This window comes from Sus scrofa, chromosome 2 (assembly GCF_054392235.1).
Source record: "Sus scrofa isolate SSC_HxYL_T2T_F1_AM1 chromosome 2, Sscrofa_HxYL_maternal_Yorkshire_Landrace_v2.0, whole genome shotgun sequence".
NCBI classification, from domain to species: Eukaryota; Metazoa; Chordata; class Mammalia; order Artiodactyla; family Suidae; genus Sus; species Sus scrofa.
Window position 1 is genome coordinate 93,323,545 of NC_139384.1, and position 20,166 is coordinate 93,343,710.

General features: G+C 43.4%; 1 protein-coding gene and 1 long non-coding RNA gene across 11 annotated transcripts in view; both read left to right on the top strand.

Moving 5' to 3' along the window:
• The window catches only part of ARHGEF28 (Rho guanine nucleotide exchange factor 28), a 339,437-nt gene that overhangs the window by 105,171 nt on the left and 214,100 nt on the right, over positions 1-20,166 (top strand). The window lies entirely within an intron of this gene.
• On the top strand, positions 7,088-12,548 carry LOC146405579 (uncharacterized). The gene is made up of 2 exons (XR_014838068.1): positions 7,088-8,827; positions 9,652-12,548. It is a non-coding gene; the product is annotated as an uncharacterized LOC146405579 (long non-coding RNA).

A 20,166-nucleotide genomic window follows, 5' to 3' on the forward strand; every position in this document is an offset into this window, starting at 1 on the left:
TTGCCACAACAGGAACTCTTTTTATTTATTTATTTATTTATTTATTTATTTATTTTTTAATGCTACCTGCATTACTGATTCAAGTGAGGCTTCCAAACTGAGATAATCAGTGTTTTCCATAGACTAGGTATGTTGTGTGGGGGAAGTACACTCATTCACATGCCTGATTTACCAAGCCCCAGGCCTGTCAGGCATATTTTCATGGTTCTTTGAAGAGTAGGCTAGCAACATTTGACTGGGTAATGAAGAGCAGGAAAAGGATCTGAGAAGAGTCTAAGGATTTGGCTTCTATTTTGGACATCTGTTCTCTCTTCTTAAGCATCCATCCTTTCTTCTGCCAGGCCCCAACTTTAAGATACTTATTTCCTGGGAATTCCTGTTGTGGCTCAGCTGAAACAAATCTGACTAGCACCCATGAGGATGCAGGTTCTATCCCTGGCCTTGCTAAGTGTTGCCGTGAGCTGTGGTATAGGTCGCAGGCACGGGCTTGGATCTGGCATTGCTGTGGCTGTGGTGTGGGCCAGCAGCTGTAGCTCCGATTCAACCCCTAGCCTGGAAGCTTCCATATGCTGTGAGTGCAGCTCTGAAAACCAAGCAAGCGAGCAAACAAACAAAACCGTATTTCTTCATTAAGAAAGCAAAGCACTAAATTAGAATCACTTATTAATCCAGTCATGAAGGTGTCTCATTTGGACAATGTGAATTATTCCCCCATTGGACTGAGCTTGATTGCAAAGACCAAATCCTTTGAGTTTTAACCAGGGGAGAAGGTGAGCCTGTGTGCCACTGTGCCTCTTTACCAAGTAAAAAACTCACTGCTGGCCCAGAACAGAGGAGCCTATTCTCGAGACTGAAGAGGAAGTCCTCTGGAGACTCTGGGCTCTGAACAGTCGACTAAGTGTGGCTAGTCAACCTGTAAACAAAATTCAAGTTATATAGACACTAATGTGTCATCTTGCTTATAAACATATTATCTAAAACCCAGCTGTAGTAGTGACAAAAATTTCTTCTAAAAGAGTTGATCGGAGTTCCTGTCATGGCTCAGTGGTTAACGAATCCGACTAGGAACCATGAGGTTGCGGGTTCGATCCCTGGCTCCGCTCAGTGGGTTAAGGATCCAGCGTTGCCGTGAGCTGTGGTGTCGGTTGCAGACACGGCTCGGATCCCGTGTTGCTGTGACTCTGGCGTAGGCTGGTGGCTACAGCTCCGATTCGTCATGAGTACCAAAATAGGCTCTGTAATGATTACGGCAGGAAAACACTGGACATAGAACATACAAATTAATAAGGAAAAAAATATTTGCAAATAAAAAATATTAAGCAATGCATTTTAAAACGTTTCTAATCTCTACATGCCAAATGCCGCTCAGAACCGGTCTAAAAAAAAAAATTACTAGTTGGTGTACTTTCATTTCTGTGTGCAAACACTCACCTCTTTGTATAAGAACTCTGCTCTCCTTTCCAGAGCCAGCTTTCTATCTCTAAGCAGAAAGAACAAGACTGAAGCTTAATGTGCCTCGATTAAAAATCACTCAAAACTGAGGGGAAGCTACAGCTGGGCAGCAGGTATACAGGACAGCCTTCAAAGGCTAATGACACCACCACGCACTTACAAATGCCTAGTTTGCTTAAAAGGTACTAAAATCCAACTTCAATAAACCAAGTTGTTCTCTCATCTCTTTAGGAACTAGATAAGTTGCCAGAATGCAAAGCCGCCTTGAAACACTGCTTAGCATAGAAGTCCAGCTGGCCTTATTCCTGGCTACTTACACTGCGCTTAGTAAAGTGATCACATACTGGCTTGACACACTCGGGCACCAAACTAATTTGCCTACAAGCGAACCAACCAATTTCCCATGAAAATGCTTTAGTTCCCAAATAACTGGAAGGTGTATATTCTAGAGTCTCTTTAATTCCTCCTCTAACAGAAATAAACCCAAAGACAGGCTCTAGATAAACTCTTTTTTTTTTTTTTTTTTTTGGTCTTTTTTGCCACTTTTTTTCTTGGGCCACTCCTGAGGCACATGGAGATTCCCAGGCTAGGGGTCCAATCGGAGCTGTAGCTGCCGGCCTACACCACAGCCACAGCAACTCGGGATCTGAGCCAAGTCTGTGACCTATACCACAGCTCACAGCAACGGCGGATCCTTAATTCACTGAGCAAGGCCAGGGATTGACTTGCATGCTCATAGATACTAGTTAGATTCATTTCTTCTGAGCCACGATGGGAAGTCCATAAAGGAAAAATTTGAAAGTGACCTTTGTGGGACAGTTTGACTTGTCTCTCTGCTGAGAATTAGGAGGAGTGTGTGAACTCTTTTGTGATCTCTACTCTGTGCTTCTGTGATTCTCTGAATATCAGCAAAGTGAAACAACCCTGCATGTCCAATGCAAGATGGAACTGTTTTTGTTATGGAATCTCATGTGTAGAAGTTTTTTTTCTGACAAGAAGAACAGGTGGTCCTTTATCCTCTTTAAACACTTCCGAAGGTTGGGAGGAATTTCTTTACTCCATAAGGAAGAGAGTCCATATTTGGACAGTTTATTACAAATAATTTTAAATTGTGGTCTAAAATCTGTCTATGATAATTCCCTTCATTGATTTTAGTTTTGCCTCTGAGACATTATATACGAACTCTATTCTTTTTGTTTGTTTTGCTTTTTATGGCCGCACCCATAGCACATGGAGGTTCCAGGCTAGGGGTCTAATTGGAACTGTAGCTGTTGGCCTACGCCACAGCCACAGCAGTGCAGAATCTGAGCTGCATCTGCAACCTACACCACAGCTCATGGCAGCACTGGATCCTTAACCCACTGAGTGGAGCCAGGGATCGAACCCACAATCTCATGGTTCCTAGTCAGATTCATTTTCGCTGTGCCACGACAAAAATACCTTTTCTTTCTTCTTCCTTCCTTTCTTCCTTCCTTCCTTCCTTTCTCTTTTTTGGCTGTGCTCACAGTATGTCGAAGTTCCTGGGCCGGGGATCGAACTGGTGCCACAGCAGCAACCCAAACCACAGTAGTAACAGTGGAGGATCCTTAACCACTAGGCCACAGGGGAACTTAGACGTGATCCTTCAAACATTTGAGAACAGCTTTTGTGCCCCCCCCCATATTTTCTCTGCCAAAGTAACCCCCCAATTTCAACAGCTTTTCTTTATGTGATATGGGTTTGAGAGCTGTTACCACCCTGGTGGTCCAAACCATCCAGTTAAAGTGTGGTGCCTCTAATTAAGCAGAAAACTCTGGCAGGCTCTGCTCCATGCAGAGGACAGTGGTACTATTGCCTTCCTTGTTCTGGTCACTGTCCTGCAGCCGCAGGTGGTCTTAGCTTGCTTGGGTGGCTGAGCCACCCTGTTAACAGTCCTGAGGTTGCTGGCATCTGAAATCGCTCTAGATCCTCTCCGCATCCGTGGTGTTTATCTGGTCCCTTTCCGTCTTCTACTGCGCTGCTGCGTTTTCTCTAAGTACAATACTTTCATTGATCGTCTAGAAGTTCCTCTTGTTAGTGTTGGCCCTGTCCTTTCTGAATCTTGCTTTGTGATAACTGACCCTCCCAACGTTGCTCCTGCCATTCGCAAATTTGATAAGGACACTTATGCCTTCACTGAAGCCATTCGTAAACATGTAGAACAGGATAGAGCCCTGCTTGTTTTGGGGAAAGGCGCCTCATTCTTAAGACAATTATTTCTTTGTTTTGTCTTAATGTAGTAAAGAAATGGTTGGGCGAGTTGCCATTGAATCATAGGTCACAATTGGTGGTTTCCCTTTGGGGTGTCTCTGTAGATCTTGGATCAATGCCTCTACTTTGCAAATCTGAAAATTCAGTTTTTCTTTCAAGTCAGATGTGATAGATAAATCTTACTAAACCATTTAAATGGTTATGCATTATGAAATATTGGAAAAAGCACCGTGCACCGTATACCACAAAGCCTTCTTTGTACTTATCACGTATAGTTAAGACAAGTTGAAAGGTTAATATCTTCCCCTCTTGTCAGAATGCTCGCATATTCTTAGCCACAGAGGCTAGTGCCCACCCGATCCTGATCACAGGGTGCTGAGAATTCTAGCCGAGGAGAAGGTTCCCAATGGGAAATCCTGTTGAGATCAGTCAGGGAGTGAGCTGCTAAGCCATTCTCGGTTAAGTGTGCTCAGCAAACGGTGTTTTCTGTGGCTACTCTTTCCACCATTTTTCTTGTGTTTCAAAGGAGCAGTTTTGAGGCAGGATAGTTCACCAAAGGTATGTGACTTTGCCACCCGAAACGAGAGTGTGGTGCTTGGTGTTAAACTGTGAGTTTTACAGCAGCTCAAGGTGCAGTCAAAAACTGGAGGATAAAGATGACGAGAACATTAGGAAGTGGCAGAAAGCCCTGGACATCATATAGGGCTTCATCCATCCACAAGGGGGCGGATTGACCCACAATCATGTATAGCTGGAGGCGTGTCTTGGCCTCCAGAGTGGGGCACGTTGGCATTGCCAGTGTGTAGAACTGCATCTCTTTGAGGACTTGGCTCTGAGGTTAAGAGACTGTCTGGCTCAGCCTCCTCACTAGCTGCGTGACCTTGGATAAGTTATCTAAGCACTCCTGCTTCAAGGTTCAAATGGGGATTATACTAGAACACCTGCCTCGAAGGCTTGTTGTGGGATGACATGAGTTAATATGGTGACAGTGTCAGAACGGGGCCTGGCAGGTGCATGGGTACGTGGTACTCTAGTAACGCGGATGACCTTGTGCAAAGCTGCTTGTATTTCCAAGAACATATCCCCTGGGGTAAAGGAGGACTGCCTGCAGGGCTGCTTTAGGAAGCTGTAGTATTCACTCTAGGTATCTGCTCTCACCCCAGTCGAAATACTCAGCTTAGTTGACTGGGTCTTCTCGTCTGCAGGACAGTCGTCTGGGGAACTGTTGAAAGATGTTCACTCTCCAGGTTTTCTGTTTCTAAAAGTCACTTAGGTCATCACCCCTCAATCTGTATCCTCATTAAAGCGTCACCCTTTATTTCAGTATATAGTCAGGAAGGGTTCAGTGTCTCATTTGCTTCGTCGCAGCTCCCCTTTTAGGCGAGCTGCCACTTTCTGATATTACGGAGTCAAGTAGTTTCCCTTCCTCAGGAAGATGAGCACTTTATAGTAAGTAGCCAGTTTCACCCAAACTGTGTGGAGGATGCTGATGATGCTGATGATGTGGTTTCAGAGAGGATCTTCACGAGTTGGGGACTTGTCTTTTTCTGGGCATGTAAATACTGTGAACCATCTAGGCAGTACCAATTGTTTTGATCCTGAAATCATAGCAAGCGGTAGATAGACCTGAATTCAAATCCCAGTCAGACCTTCTAACTTATCCTGAGTCTCGCTTCCTTCATGTATAAAGTGGGAATCACAAAACCTACCTTGCGATGTCATTGTGAAGGTTAAATGTATTTCCCAACAGCGGTGACAGTGTGTGTCTTGCTTCTCATGCTGCATTCCAGTGTTACCTGGCATCAGGAGATACTATTTATACAAATAAAGGAATTGCAAGTACTTTTTTTTTTTTTTTCAGAAAACACATCCCAGGGGATGGCCAACTTTATAATGGATGCAACTTGCTGTCAAAACAAGTTAAAAGTGTCTGCTCTGAAGAGGAATTTCTTCAAAGATTGATGTTTTCAGTGGTTTAAAACTTTAAATTTGAACAAGAGAAATGATTCTTGAAGTTACCCTAAAAATGAAGCACTTATTTAGACTCTTTTGGTCCATGTTGAGTCTTTAATCAAACATTTAAAGACCAGCATCTTGAGTGTCTTTGTCACAGTTTATATCATTGAACTGGATTGTTTTTATTGGAATAATCAGTGGAAATTCTTTACTTTTTCTCTGTCTTTGCCTTTAAACTTTAAAACAAAACAATTCAAATCTCTTATCCAGAAAAGTAGAAAGCTCTTGATGTTCTCTATTTTAAGAATAATTCATTTTTAGCAACTGTGTGCTCCACATGCTCAAAATTGAACAAATTGGATTTCAGTGAGAGTGGTTTAATTTCTGTGATTATTGGTAACATGTTTATACTGACTCAGAGAGAGTCACATGTGCTTTCCTCATATGGTCAAAAGGTTCTGGAGATGTGTAATTTGGAAGGAGGGTATGACCAGTTAAAAAAAAAACAGAATCTGGGAATTCCCATTGTGGCTCAGTGATAATGAACCCAACTAGTATCTATGAGGGTGTGGGTTCGATCCCTGGCCTCGTTCAGTGGTTAAGGATCCAGCATTGCTGTGAGCTGTGGTGTAGGTTGCAGACATGGCTCAGAACCGACGTTGCTGTGGCTGTGGTGTAGGCCAGTAGCTGTAGCTTTGATTCGACCCCTAGCCTGGGAACTTCCATGTGCCACAGGTGCAGCCCTTTAAAAAACCCCAACAAACTAAAAAACCAAAAAATAAAACCACAGTCTCTCCATGGATGCAGAGGACAAACTAGTGGTTACCAGTGAGGAGAGGGGAGGGGGAGAGGCAGTATAGGAATTAGGTATTGAGAGGTACAGGCTTACACACACACACACACACACACACTCCCCCCCCCCAAACAGAGTCTATCTATCCTGTTAGGAATAGAATAACTTCAGGGCTTACTGTAATTTAAGCATTTCTTCAGTTAGATGTCTTTAAAAGACGTAAATCAGGAGTTCCCGTCGTGGCGCAGTGGTTAACGGATCCGACTAGGAACCATGAGGTTGCGGGTTCGGTCCCTGCCCTTGCTCAGTGGGTTAACGATCCGGCGTTGCCGTGAGCTGTGGTGTAGGTTGCAGACGCGGCTCGGATCCCTCGTTGCTGTGGCTCTGGCGTAGAGCAGTGTTGCTGTGGCTCTGGCGTAGGCCAGTGGCTACGGCTCCGATTCAACCCCTAGCCTGGGAACCTCCATATGCCTATGCCGCGGGAGCGGCCCAAAGAAATAGCAAAAAGACAAAAAAAAAATAAAAAATAAAAAATAAAAACGTAAATCATCCTAAGTCTTGGGGGCATACTCTTGCTTAGCTATTGAAGAATTTTTCAGAGAGAAGGGATCTTGTGTAATACCGAGTGTTCAATTGTGTTTAAGGAAAAACTGAGGACACTGTGGCACAGTCAGCAGAGTAGCCGACAGGCTTTTGTGTTGTCACATATCTCAGGGCAGCTCCCAGTTACCACGTGGCCAGGAAATGCCTCTGTGAGTTTAAAGGGATGTTGTTTTTATACGGAGAGCTAGTCCTGGAATGTGAATGAATGTTGTGCCTCTCTGACAGGTAAATTTGTGTCAAGTTGGGGACTTCTGGAAAACTTTTAGCATCCATTAGTTGTGCATGCTCTACTTGTGGAGTAATATACCAAGTGGCATGATTTAAGGTTGTGTGTCCAAATCTCCTTGATTGTTCAGGACAACGTTTAAAATAATACAGTTTTCTTTTATCATGTAAGCAATTCTTTATTGATGAGGTGTTTTCTACCAGCTTTTTTCTTTCCTGAATTAAGGGACACTTGCAGAAGTGTAACTTTTGGCACTATGTTTGGGGTAAAATTGTTGAAAGAGAGAGAGAGACAGAGACAAAGATACACAGACAGGCAGACAGGGGCAGGCAGGCAGAATGTGCTTTTGAAAATAGCCATCCCGTGCGGGTGTGATGGCTTTGCTTCGCCATCATTTGTTTTCAACACAGTCTCCACCTCTTGGCCTCTCTTAGATTTTTTTTTTTTTTTTGGCTTTTTTCAAAGTGTAGTATTATTCAATTTTCATTAAACGAAGCTTGGGATTTAGTGACACTATTAGCTCTTAGATGTTCTCTGGAAATCACTTGTTGTGCCAGAGCCTGTGGCAGAATTGAGCTAATTACCAAAGTTTCTCGTGGACACTGAGCTATAAAATATGTTCCAGTTACTCTTTGTAGCTGAGGTCTTGCCAGTGCAATGGGGGCAAGAGATGGAAGCCAGGCTCAGGCTTGGAGAGCTGTGGTGGTCCATTTTCTCTTTTCCTTCCTGCTGGAATAGAGCAGAGTAACTTGGGAGCCAAGTGTTGCAGGTGGCAGAGCCACAAGGTGGCAGGAACCTGGGTACCTGGAAAGCCACTTGGAGGAACGTCCCCAAGCAGCAGTATCTGTGTGGGGCTGTCCTGTGAGCAAGAAACGAGCTTTTATTGTGTTACACCAACTAGCTTTTAGGGTTTCTCTATTACAATGGCCAGGTTTGCTCTCCCGCTTACATTGTCACTCAGTGGAAGGTGCTGGAGCAACTCCCTGTCCTTTCATACCTGTCTTTGCGCCTGGGGACAAAGCCCTCATTGATTGTTTCTGACAGAGGGGCTTTCTTCATGGACCTGTCCTTTTTTGTTTCCTTCCCTTTCACTCCATTCTCAATCCTTTCTCTTCTTTCCTTAAAAAACCTTGCACATCTTGCAGTTCACATCTCGGTTTCTATGCCCTGCGTCTCACAGGTCTCCTTGACTGCCCAGTCTAGAGTCACTCCCTAGGCACTTGGTGTCCTGTCTTAAGTGCTCTGTATAGCACTCAGCATTATGTGGTATTTTCTTGTTGATTGTGTCTTCCCCACAGATGACTTTAAATCCTGAGATCGGGGATTTGCTCACTGCTGCCTCCTTTATTCCTGGAGCAGTGGGAGGAGTGTATTCTAATAATGGCTTAATATTTGTTGAAGGAAGGATGAAACTATCTTTCTTTGAATTGAGAAAAAAGTAGCATAAGAAAGATCACCGTGGAAACAATAAAGAAGCGATTCTTTTGGTGTACAGAGATGTACTTTCTCTCTTTTTTTTTTCTTCTTCTTCTTTTCACAGCCACACCTGTGGCATATGCTATATGGAAGTTTCTGGGCCAGGGGTTGAATCAGAGCTGCACCTGCTGGCCTACACCACAGCCACAGCAACACCAGATCCAAGCCGCTACTGTGACCTACGCTGCACCTTGCAGCGACGCTGGATCCTTAACCCGCTGAGCGAGGCCAGGGATCGAACCTGCATCCTTATGGACACTGTGTCGGGTCCTTAACCTCTGAGCCACACTGGGAACTCATTTCCTTTTAAATTTTGAGTCCTATCTGTGCATAAGATACTGCCTAGACCTAGATGAAAAGGATAGGTCAGTGACAAAGGCAAGCCTGGGTCCTGTGGGACCCAGAGTTTGCCAGAAATTTCATTAGGATCATTGAAAATGAGTGCTCTGCTTGCTGACTTGCAAACAGACAGTAGTAGCATCCAGGTCCAGAAGAATGCAATAACTGATACCTCTTTGCCAGACTCTGTTAGAGTGAACTATCCTCAGGATAAAAACACCTCTAGTTTTTTTTTTTTCCCTGCCATTTAGAGGAAAGACTATTTTGAAGTACAGAAAGTTTTCGTTGATAAGAAACCAATAGTGCTTATTTTACCTTTCAACTTTTATTTCTCTGAATCCTGTTGCTGGCTCTAAGAGGAATTGGTGAAGGGCAATGTAAGTTTGGTCCAATGATTTAGTCTTTGGGGCACAATATCCTCATCTGCAAAATGAGGATACCACACCACCAATCTCTCCGTGTTGCTTTAAGAAAAATGGAGGAAAATACCTGGCAGGTGTTAGGTATTCAATAAATATTTTTTCTTTTTCCTTTCCTTTTTTTTTTTTTTTTTTTTTTGCTTTTGTGGCATATGGAGGTTCCCAGGCTAGGGGTTGAATAGGGGCTGTAGCTGCCGGCCTACGCCACAGCCACAGCAAGGTGGGATCCAAGCCACATCTGTGACCTACACCGTATCCTTAACCCCCTGAGCGAGGCCAGAGATTGAACCCACGTCCTCATGGATACCAGTCGGGTTCACTACCAGTATGAGCCCTGATGGGAACTCCAATAAGTGTTTTTTCAATGAACAAAGAATACCAACTAATAATTTTTTTAGTGCTATCATATTAGTAGCTAAGTCATTTATTATTTATTAAGCATGAAAGTGTCAGGTGCTGGGCAAATATCAATATAGCTGATTTCATTTCATTCTACTGACCCCATAAGATAGGTGCTTATCCCCGTTTCATAGTTGAAGGAGCTGAGGCGGCTGAGATCAAAACCCAGGTCTGCTTTAATCCCAGAGTCCTCTCAATCATTGTTTGTCTGCCTTGCACTAAGCATGAGGATGTGGACGGAGGTCCAGTCATGTTGACCCAACCCATGTTTTTCTACCTTCTGGGGTTAAGTGCCCTTTATAAATTAGAGCTCAGTAGGATATTGTGAAAGAGACTGTGCTCCAAGAAAGGCCACTCTCCACAGGGTCCTTTCTCTGTGACTGCCTCTGTCCCCGAGATCACATGCAGATCTGATTGTGTCACTCGCCTGCCCAAGGTCCTGACCCCCACCCTCCGTGAGCCGGCCTCTGCCTTCAAGTCCAGCTTTGCCTTCTGGCCCTGCTCACCACCTGAGGTGTTCCAGCCTGGCCACAATAAGCAGTCATCCCCCAAGGAATTGTGCTATAGTCGGTCTTCACACTTTAATTGAAATTCCCTGCCATTGACAAAGGCCCTTTCATCCTCTGGGAGGTCTTTCCCAGTGTCATGAGGTGGACCTGGTTACTCCTGCTCTTATCGACGCAGAGACTTCTGTACTGATGTGTGTGTGTGTGTGTGTGTGTGTGTGTGTGTGTGTGTGTGTGTGTGTGTGTGTGTAAGCTTTTCTCTGCCTACCAGGCTGTGAAGGCTGAGCTCTGTGAAGGTCAGGACCAGGTCTTGTCTTCTTCCTACAATCTCTGCTCAGCACTCATCAGGTCTCTGTTGAATGGCAGGAGAAGAGAGAACAAAATAATTCAAAAGTGGTCACAATATTCCTGTTCCTTGAACATGAGTCTTTTTCTCCGTACCCAGATTACATTCATATGTAACTTGTTTAGACCCCACGGTGTTCTGTCTGGGGCGACAGTCAGTCACTGCAATGGGCCAGGCCCTGCTCCAGGTGGTGCAGTGCTGAGCACAGTGGCAGGATGGCCAGGGAGTTGGGAGGGAAGCAGGGTCTACCTAGCAGAGATGGGCTTGTCTCTAGGTTCTGCCTCTGAATCTCCAGATTACTGTGGTCAGAGTACTTTACCTCTGAAAGCCTCAGTTTCCTCATCTGTGAAATGGGGGTGATGGTTTCCACCTCAAAGGGTAGTTGTAAGGACTCCATGAGATAATTCACTTAGCATGGTACCTGGGACATTCAAATGCATGATACTAGAAATTAAAACACAAAGGGATCCTGTGATAGCTATTTTTATCCCTGTGGATTCCTAAGCAACTTCAGTGAATAAGTTGACAAATACTCTTGGTTTCACATTGAATTTCCATGTCCAGAAGTGAGAAATTTCATATTCACTGTGAGTTAAGAGAAAATCTAACTGACCTGAGATTACTTCAGTGACATCTTTATGGTGGGGCGGGGGTGGGGGCTTTGACAATGGTGACATATCTGCAGATAGGCATCTGTCATAATAGAGTTTGTAAAGTGGATTAGATTATATTGACTGTTTAGGGTCAGCCTTGAAGAAAACCAGAAGTTTATATACCATAACACTTTGGGTTAAAGTTAGAGGATGATCAAAGCTATTTCATGTTCAGATTGAAAAGCCATTTGACCGTAAGTGCTATGTGTTCCTCTGAATTGATAAATTCCTGTTTGATAAATGCCAGCATAGGGGTAAACGGAAATGCTTTCTTTCTTCCTCCCATCCATCTGTCATCGGTCTGTGTACCTGTAAGAAATGGAAGGAAGTCTTAAAATTGCACCCCAAAAAATCGAATACCTGGGAATACACCTGACCAAGGAGGCAAAGGACCTATATGCTAAGAACTATAAAACATTAATCAAGGAAATTAAAGAAGATGTAAAGAAATGGAAACATATTCCATGCTCCAGGATTGGAAAAATTAATGTTGTAAAAATGGCCATACTACCCAAAGCAATCTACAGATTCAATGCAATCCCTTTCAAATTAGCCATGAAATTTTTCAGAGAACTAGAGGAAACAATCCAAAAATTTATATGGAACCACAAAAGACCCAGAATAGCCAAAGCAATCCTGAGAAACAAAAACCAAGCAGGAGGCATAACTCTCCCAGATTTCAGGCAATATTACAAAGCCACAGTCATCAAGACAGTGTGGTACTGGTATCAAAACAGACATGCAGACCAATGGAACAGAATAGAGAATGCAGAAATAAGCCCTGACACCTATGGTCAGTTAATCTTTGACAAAGGAGGCAAGAACATAAAATGGGAAAAAGACAGTCTATTCAGCAAGCATTGCTGGGAAACCTGGACAGCCGCATGTAAATCAATGAAACTAGAACACACCCTCATACCATGCACAAAAATAAACTCAAAATGACTTAAAGACTTAAATATAAGACAAGACACCATCAAACTCCTAGAAGAGAACATAGGCAAAACATTCTCTGACATCAACCTTATGAATATTTCCTCAGGTCAGTCTCCCAAAGCAAGAGAAATAAGAGCGAGCAAAAATAAACCAGTGGGACCTAATCAAACTGACAAGCTTTTGCACAGCAAAGGAAACCAAAAAGAAAACAAAAAGACAGCTTACAGAATGGGAGAAAATAGTTTCAAATGATGCAACTGACAAGGGCTTAATCTCTAAAATATATGAATGACTTATACAACTCAACAGAAAAAAAAAAAAAAAAAAAAGAACCCAATGGAAAAATGGGCAAAAGACCTGAATAGACATTTTTCCAAAGAAGATGTACAGTGGCCAACGAGCACATGAAAAAATGCTCCACATCCCTGATTATTAGAGAAATGCAAATGAAAACTACCATGAGATAGCCCCTCCCACCAGTCAGAATGGCCATCATTAATAAGTCCACAAGTAACAAGTTCTGGAGGGGGTATGGAGAAAGGGGAACCCTCCTGCACCGTTGGTGGGAATGTAAGCTGGTACAGCCACTATGGAGAACAGTTTGGAGGTACCTCAGAAATCTATACATAGAACTACCATATGATCCAGAAATCCCACTCTTGGGCATACATCTGGATGAAACTTTCCTTAAAAAAGACACATGCAGGGAGTTCCCGTTATGGTGCAGTGGTTAACGAATCTGACTAGGAACCATGAGGTTGCAGGTTCGATCCCTGGCATTGCCGTAAGCTGTGGTGTAGGTCGAGGACCCGGCTTGGATCCCGCATTGCTGTGGCTGTGGCACAGGCCGGCGGTTGCAGCTCTGATTAGACCCCTAGCCTGGGAACCTCCATATGCTGTGGGAGTGGCCCTGGAAAAGGAAAAAAAAAAAAAAAAGACACATGCACCTGCATGTTCATTGCAGCACTATTCACAATGGCCAAAACATGGAAACAACCCAAGTGTCCATCAACAGACAATTGGATTAGGAAGACGTGGTATACATACACAATGGAATACTACTCAGCCATAAAAAAGAACAAAATAGTGCCATTTGCAGCAACATGGAAGGAACTAGAGACTCTCATACTGAGTGAAATAAGTCAGAAAGAGAAAGACAAATACCATATGATATCATTTATATCTGAAATCTAATATAAGGCACAAATGAACCTTTCCACAGAAAAGAAAATCATTGACTTGGAGAATAGATTTGTGGTTGCTCGGGGGAGGGGGAGGGAGTGGGATGGATTGGGAGTTTAGGGTTAACAGATGCAAACTATTGCTTTTGGAATGGATTAACAATGAGATCCTGCTGTATAGCACTGAGAACTATGTCTCAATACTTACAACGGAGCATGACAATGGGAGAAAAAGGTATACATGTATGTGTAACTGGGCCCCCGTGCTGTACAGTGGGAAAAAAAATTGTGTTGGGGGAAATAACAATAAAAAAAATCAAGAAATGGAAGGAAGGGCCTGGGTTGTAGGCCAGCATTTCTGCAAGGGTCCCGGAACAACTGCCTACTTTCCCACAATGGAGAGTGTCCATTTCTGGCCTGGGGTTCCCATCTTCTCAGTGACACAGGGCTACTGGGGCTGCTGTAGTCAATGATAAGCAGAGGTGAATAAAGATGTCATCTCTGGGAAACTGGTGCATCTGCCTCCTCTTGGCAGGGCCTCTGTGATGGGGAGAGTATGCCCAGTCATTTCTTGCCAGGGTTCCTGATTTAACTCTTGTCCCATCATGGCCTATGTCCAGCAAAGCAGCTGGAGGGATCCTTTTAAAATGAAGTTCAGGTTTTGTCACCTTTCTCCCCAAACCTATGCAAGGGCATCCCACTGCAGAGTTAACACCCACATCCTTGTGGTGGCCTGTACTTCCTGCTGACTTGTCTTCCATGTCCCTCCTCTTCTGCTTCAACCAACAGGTTTCCTCGCTGTTTTCCAAACACACCAGGCACATGTCACTTCCAGGGTCTTTGGTTCCCCCAGCCTGAAATGCTCTTTCATATGCACAAGGCTCATTCTCTTACTCTATTAGAATGCTGCTTCTTTAGAGGCTGTGTCCTACTGTCCTGTCTAAAATCTCCTTCTCTCTACTCCACCTTGTTTTTTATCAGGTCTTATGAATCATTCACATACTGGAGGCTTAATTATTTGTTCCTTATGTCTGCCTTCCCACTAGGATGATAGGGTGGGTGATTTGTTTGAACCATGGAGCTTAGTAGACACTCCTACCTACCTGGACTGAAGGCATGAATGCATGTGGGGTCATAGGAGCTGTTCTGGCCACCTGGTGGCTCATGGGCCAATCCCTCACCTGTCTGTGTCTCTGCAGATTGTGAGGTTCAAATAGGATAGCATGTCCAAATGCCTCGTGAGTAGGGAAGTTCCGAGGACGTGGACAGTTTTATTCTTAACAAGATGAATTGTGTGCTCAGCCTTTTTGGATTGGTTCTATGTGTGTGTGTTGCTACAAATGTTGTTCTTGTACCACTGCACATTGTGCTAAATTAGGAAGAGGGTGAATGGTACCTCTGGGGAAGCCAACATTTGGCAGTTCTGTAGGTAGGTCCTAGTTTTCACGGACCAAGAACCCTAAAAAGTTGACCTGAAAATTCAGAGAGAATCCTAAATAAGGGATAAAAAAGGATGAGGCCAGGAAAGTGGGCTCCTGTGTTCTAAAGCCAATGTTGATTTTTTTTTTTTTTTGTCTTTTTAGGGCCCCACCTGCGGCATATGGAGGTTCCCAGTCTAGGGATCTAATCGGAGCTATAGCTGCTGGCTTACAACCACAGCCGCAGCAACGCCATATCTGAGCCATGTTTGTGACTTACACCACAGCTCATGGCAACACCAGATCCTTAACCCAGTGAGTGAGGCCAGGGATTGAACCCACAACTTCATGGTTCCTAGTCAGATTCATTTCTGCTGCTCCATGACGGGAACTCTGACATTGTTGATTTTAAAGGGAGACCAAGAAAGGAATCTCTAAATGTGCCCTTCCCTTCTCCCTGCCCTGTTGTATATGACTTAGGAAAGGTGAAATTACTAGAATGGGGGTGTGGCAAGTAGTTGGATGTGATTAGTTTGGAAATTCACCCTCCACCATTTATGACATGTCGCAAAAATGCACCTTCTCTACTGTTTCCTTTGCCCTTCATTCTTAATTTTTAATCAGGTGAAGTGTTCTTTGCACGTATCAAAATTCAGATCCTACCCCCCGCTTCCCTTCTTTTTTTTCAAAAGTGTTTCCAGATTGCAGTTCCTGGTAGAGTGGATATTTCTTTCTCTTCTGCTCATTTTCATTTACCTATTTTACATCTTTCTTGCCCTTTTCCTGTTTCAATTAAATTCCCCGTTGCTTGGTTTTTCTAGCCATTTCTCCTCTTGGCCATTGTCATCACTCCTCAGCCTGTGGCTGCTGCCGCTTTTTCCTTTTCTTCCTGTTGCACCCTCGTCCTGGCATCTTTTCCTTTCCTTGTCTCCCACACAGGCTTTGGGAGCTGGGGCTGATCTGGGTCTCAAGATGCTCTTTCCTCATTGTCCTGCTTCTCCGATTTCTGTGGCTTCCTGTTTTCTCTTCTGTGACTGAGCTGGCTTTTACCTTCCTTTGCTCCCATTGAGAACTGGAAGAGTCAGGAGAAAAGCAACAGGCCCTAGAATGCTCTATGGTTGAGCAAAGGTGATGGGGGGCTGGGAAGAGAAGGGACAGATGGCTTCTGATCCTGACTTGTTTCCAAAAAGAAAGGAACAAAGGAGAAACATAGAATCAACTAGAATCTATGTTGTCCTTTGCCCTAAGGTGAGTCTCTTGAAGAGAGCATGTTGTAGGCTCTTGTTTTTTTATCCAGTCTGCCACTGTATGTCTTTTGATAGGAGCATTCAGTCCATTGATATTGAAGGTAATTATTGATAAATATGTATTTATTTCCATTTTAAACCTTGTTTTCTAGTTGATTCTATGTTTCTCCTTTGTTCCTTTCTTTTTCATTTGGATGATTTCCTTTTATTTTAGTTTTTGTGAATGCAATATTTGGTTTTGATTTGTGGTTGCCCTGTTTTTCAAGTATGTTAACCCCTTCCTATATCTACTTGCTTTGGCCTGATAGTCATATAGACTCAAACACATTGCAAAAAAAAAAAAAAAAAAAAAAAAGTCTAGCTTTTATTTCTTTCCTTTCCCACATGTTATGATTTTGATGTCCTTTTTTAACACCTTCATGTTTATCCTTTTGCATTTCCTTGTGTTTATTGTTGCTTTTACAATGGTTTTTTTTTTTCCTTTTAGATCTGTATACTGGCTTATTCAAGTGATTACTTTCTAATTGTGATTTCCTCTATCCTATTTCTTCTCACTTCTTTTTTATTTAGAGGAGCCCTTTCAATATTTCTTTTAGAATGGGTTTAGTATTGCTGTACTCTTTTAGCTTTTGTTTCTTAGAGAAATTCTTTATTTCTCCTTCTACTTTAAATTATGTCCTTGCTGGGTAGAGTTATTTTTTAGGCTACAATTTTTTCTCATTTAGAACTTTAAATATGTCTTGCCACTCTCTTCTGGCCTATAGTGTTTCTGCAGAGAAATCAGCTGATAGCCTTAATGGGGGTTCCTTTATAATTAATTCTTTGTTTTTCTCTTGCTGCCTTTATAATCCTCTCTTTATGTGTAACTTTTGCCATTTTTATTATGTCTTGGTGTGGGCTTGTTTGGGTTCAACGTGTTTGGGGTCCTCTGTGCTTCCTGTATCTTGATATTTGTTTTCTTTAGATCTGGAAAGTTTTCAGCCATAGTTTCTTCAAAAATATTTTCATCCCCTTTTCTTTTTCTTCTCTTTCTGGAATCCCTATGTGTAGATTGGCCCACTTTATATTATATCATAGATCTCTTATATTGATTTCATGTTTTGTTTTCATTTGGTTTTATGTCTGCTCTCCTGATTGGGTAATTTCCATTATTCTATCTTTCAAGCCACTAATTCATTCCTCTGCATTATTCATTTTGCTCTTCAGTGCCTTTAACTCAGCTCATGTCTCTGCAAATTAATTTTGTAATTTTTCTTGGCTCTTCCTCATATTTTCTAGTTCCTTTCTAAAGGATTACTGTCCACATCCATTCTTAATTCCTTCAGTATTTTCACTATCTCCTTTTTTTTTTTTTTTGTCTTTTTGCCATTTCTTGGGCTGCTCCCACAGCATATGGAGGTTCCCAGGCTAGGGGTCGAATTGGAGCCATAGCCGCTGGCCTACGCCAGAGCCACAGCAATACAGGATCCGAGCCGGTCTGCAACTGGCACCGCAGCTCACGGCAACGCCGGATCCTTAACCCACTGAGCAAGGCCAGGGATCGAACCCGAAACCTCATGGTTCCCAGTTGGATTCGTTAACCACTGAGCCACGATGGGAACTCCCACTATCTCCTTTTTGAACTTGTTGTCTCTTAGACTGCAGTGGTCTATTTCATTGTTTGCTCCTTTAGGGGAATTCTTCTGTTCTTTTAACTGGAAATGGTTCCTGAGCCTCTTCATTTTGCTTATATTTTTCTTATTCTGTGAGTTTAGGGAAATCAACTGCTGTAGTCTTGGAGTCCTATTTATATACAAGAATGCCCCTGGGTATTTTGTGACGCTTACTATTTATTTTCGGCATGAGAGTTTGGATCCTTGCTGTTTCTTTCCTCAGTGTATGCAGGCTGTTATCTCCTTGATAGGGTGTCACACATGCTTTCAGGGAGATGGAGGCAATGGGCAGGGCTAGTAGCCAGTGCCTGGTTGCTGGGCCCTTGACAGTGGCAAGGACCTGCAGGAAAGTGGCACAGGCTTCTCTTAGTTGCAGGGCCCTGGGAAGTGGCTGTGACCCTCAGGCAGGTGGTGGTGGTGCCCGGAGTGTTTGGCAGTGGCAGTGGCAGGGCATGTGCATTTCCAGGGGAGTGTGAGCAACAATGGGTGGTGCTTGTTTGTGCTCCTGCCAACTGAGGTGACTGGGCCTGTGGGTGGTGCCTGTTCATGGACCCTCGTGGGTGGTGTTGGGTCTGAGTTGACTTGGTGGTTTGCTCCCGCCACCTGTATACCACACAAGAGGTGACCCTTCACACTTAGCCCACACAGGAGGTGCCTTGCTGCCTGTAGTCCAGCCCTCCAAGAGTCCACACATTTGCAGAGAAAGAAATTCCTATTGTGAACTACACCTCCTCTTCTTGTCCTCACCAGCAATGGCACCTTGTTTCTCCTGTGGGCCCAGAGCTTCTCCCAGTTTCCCTTAGCTGTGGCACTCCACTCCCCTAGCCCATGGTGCAGTGCTCCTTACCCCCTCAGGCTGTCTCCACATAACCAACCCTAGTTCTCTCCCTAGAACTGACCTCCAGAGCCTGAGTCTCAGTGCCCAGCCCCCTTATGAGCATCTCAGGCTGTGGTGTCCTGGGAGGTGTTACTAATGGTCTGTGCAGCTCTGTCTCTGCTTTGCCCTCTCAGTTCAGCTGAGCTTTTCTCTGAGGCTTTGAGGTCCCTCAGTCTCAGCTGATCTCTCCCCGTCAGTTAAGTGGCTTCCCAGGGTGTGGGTTCCTTTCCTATTTCATAACTCCCTCTCAGGAGTGCTAGTCCTGTCCTGATTCCTTTCTCTCTCTCTTTTTTCCCTGTTGTTCTGCCTAACTATGTGGTGGGTTTCTTGCCCTTTTTGGAATTTTAAGTCTTCTGCCAGTATTCAGTGGATGTTCTGTGTGAATTGTTCTACATGTAGATGGTTTTTTTGATGTGTTTGTGGGAGAAGGTGAGTGCCACATCTTAATCCTCTGCCATCTTGATCCCTCCCCCAAGTCTTTCTTTTCTTTCTTTCTTTCTTTTTTTTTTTTTTTTTTTTTTTGCCTTTTCCAGGGCTGCTCCCATGGCACATGGAGGTTCCCAGGCTAGGGGTCTAATTGGAGCTGTAGCTGCCAGCCTACACCAGAGTCACAGCAACATGGGATCCGAGCTGTGTCTGCAACCTACACCACAGCTCACAGCAATGCCGGATCCTTAACCCACTGAACAAGGCCAGGGACTGAATCCGTGACCTCATAGCTCCTAGTTGGATTCATTAACCACTGCGCCATGACGGGAACTCCCCAAATCTTTCTTTTCTTGAAGGAGAAATCTTTTATTTGATATCAACTTTATTATGAATATATCCTTCAAATTTATTACATTTATTAATTCAGTGAGAACCATGACTTAGCCTTGCAGTTCATCTTTTCCACTGTACTAAAATTTGGTAAACAATACATTTAAGTGGATGCAGTCTTTTTAGATATAAAAATAACTGGAAACATATTTTCCAAAATGAAATTTAAAAAGAATTTTATAAAGTCCCAAAATTCCTCCATTAGAACCTATAGTTCCCTTGATTTCAGTTTGAAAACTGCTAACACAGAGAATGAAAACAAACTAAACATCAATCCAAGGAGCTAGGATATAAGCCAAAGCATAAGAATAAGGAAGAAATTAAACAAACAACCCAAAGCACCCACTTATCTAGACCCACCCATTTTCTTTGTCATATTGAAGATATAAATGTGGAATTATATGCCAGGTGTCATAAATTCTGTAAGTTCAAGGGTAGATAGTTAGGCCCATTCTCTTAGAATAAACAAATATGCAAAACAAAAAACAAAGCTGCCATTTCCTTGTAGTGCTTATTCCTCCTAGACTGAAGTAATCCATGTCATTTTTGGACATCTCTGATCCTTAGAAGGCTCCCCCTGTAGAACTGAACTCTGTGCCCTGTCCTTCCCGCCATTGTTTTTGCTTTCCCCTTGGGACC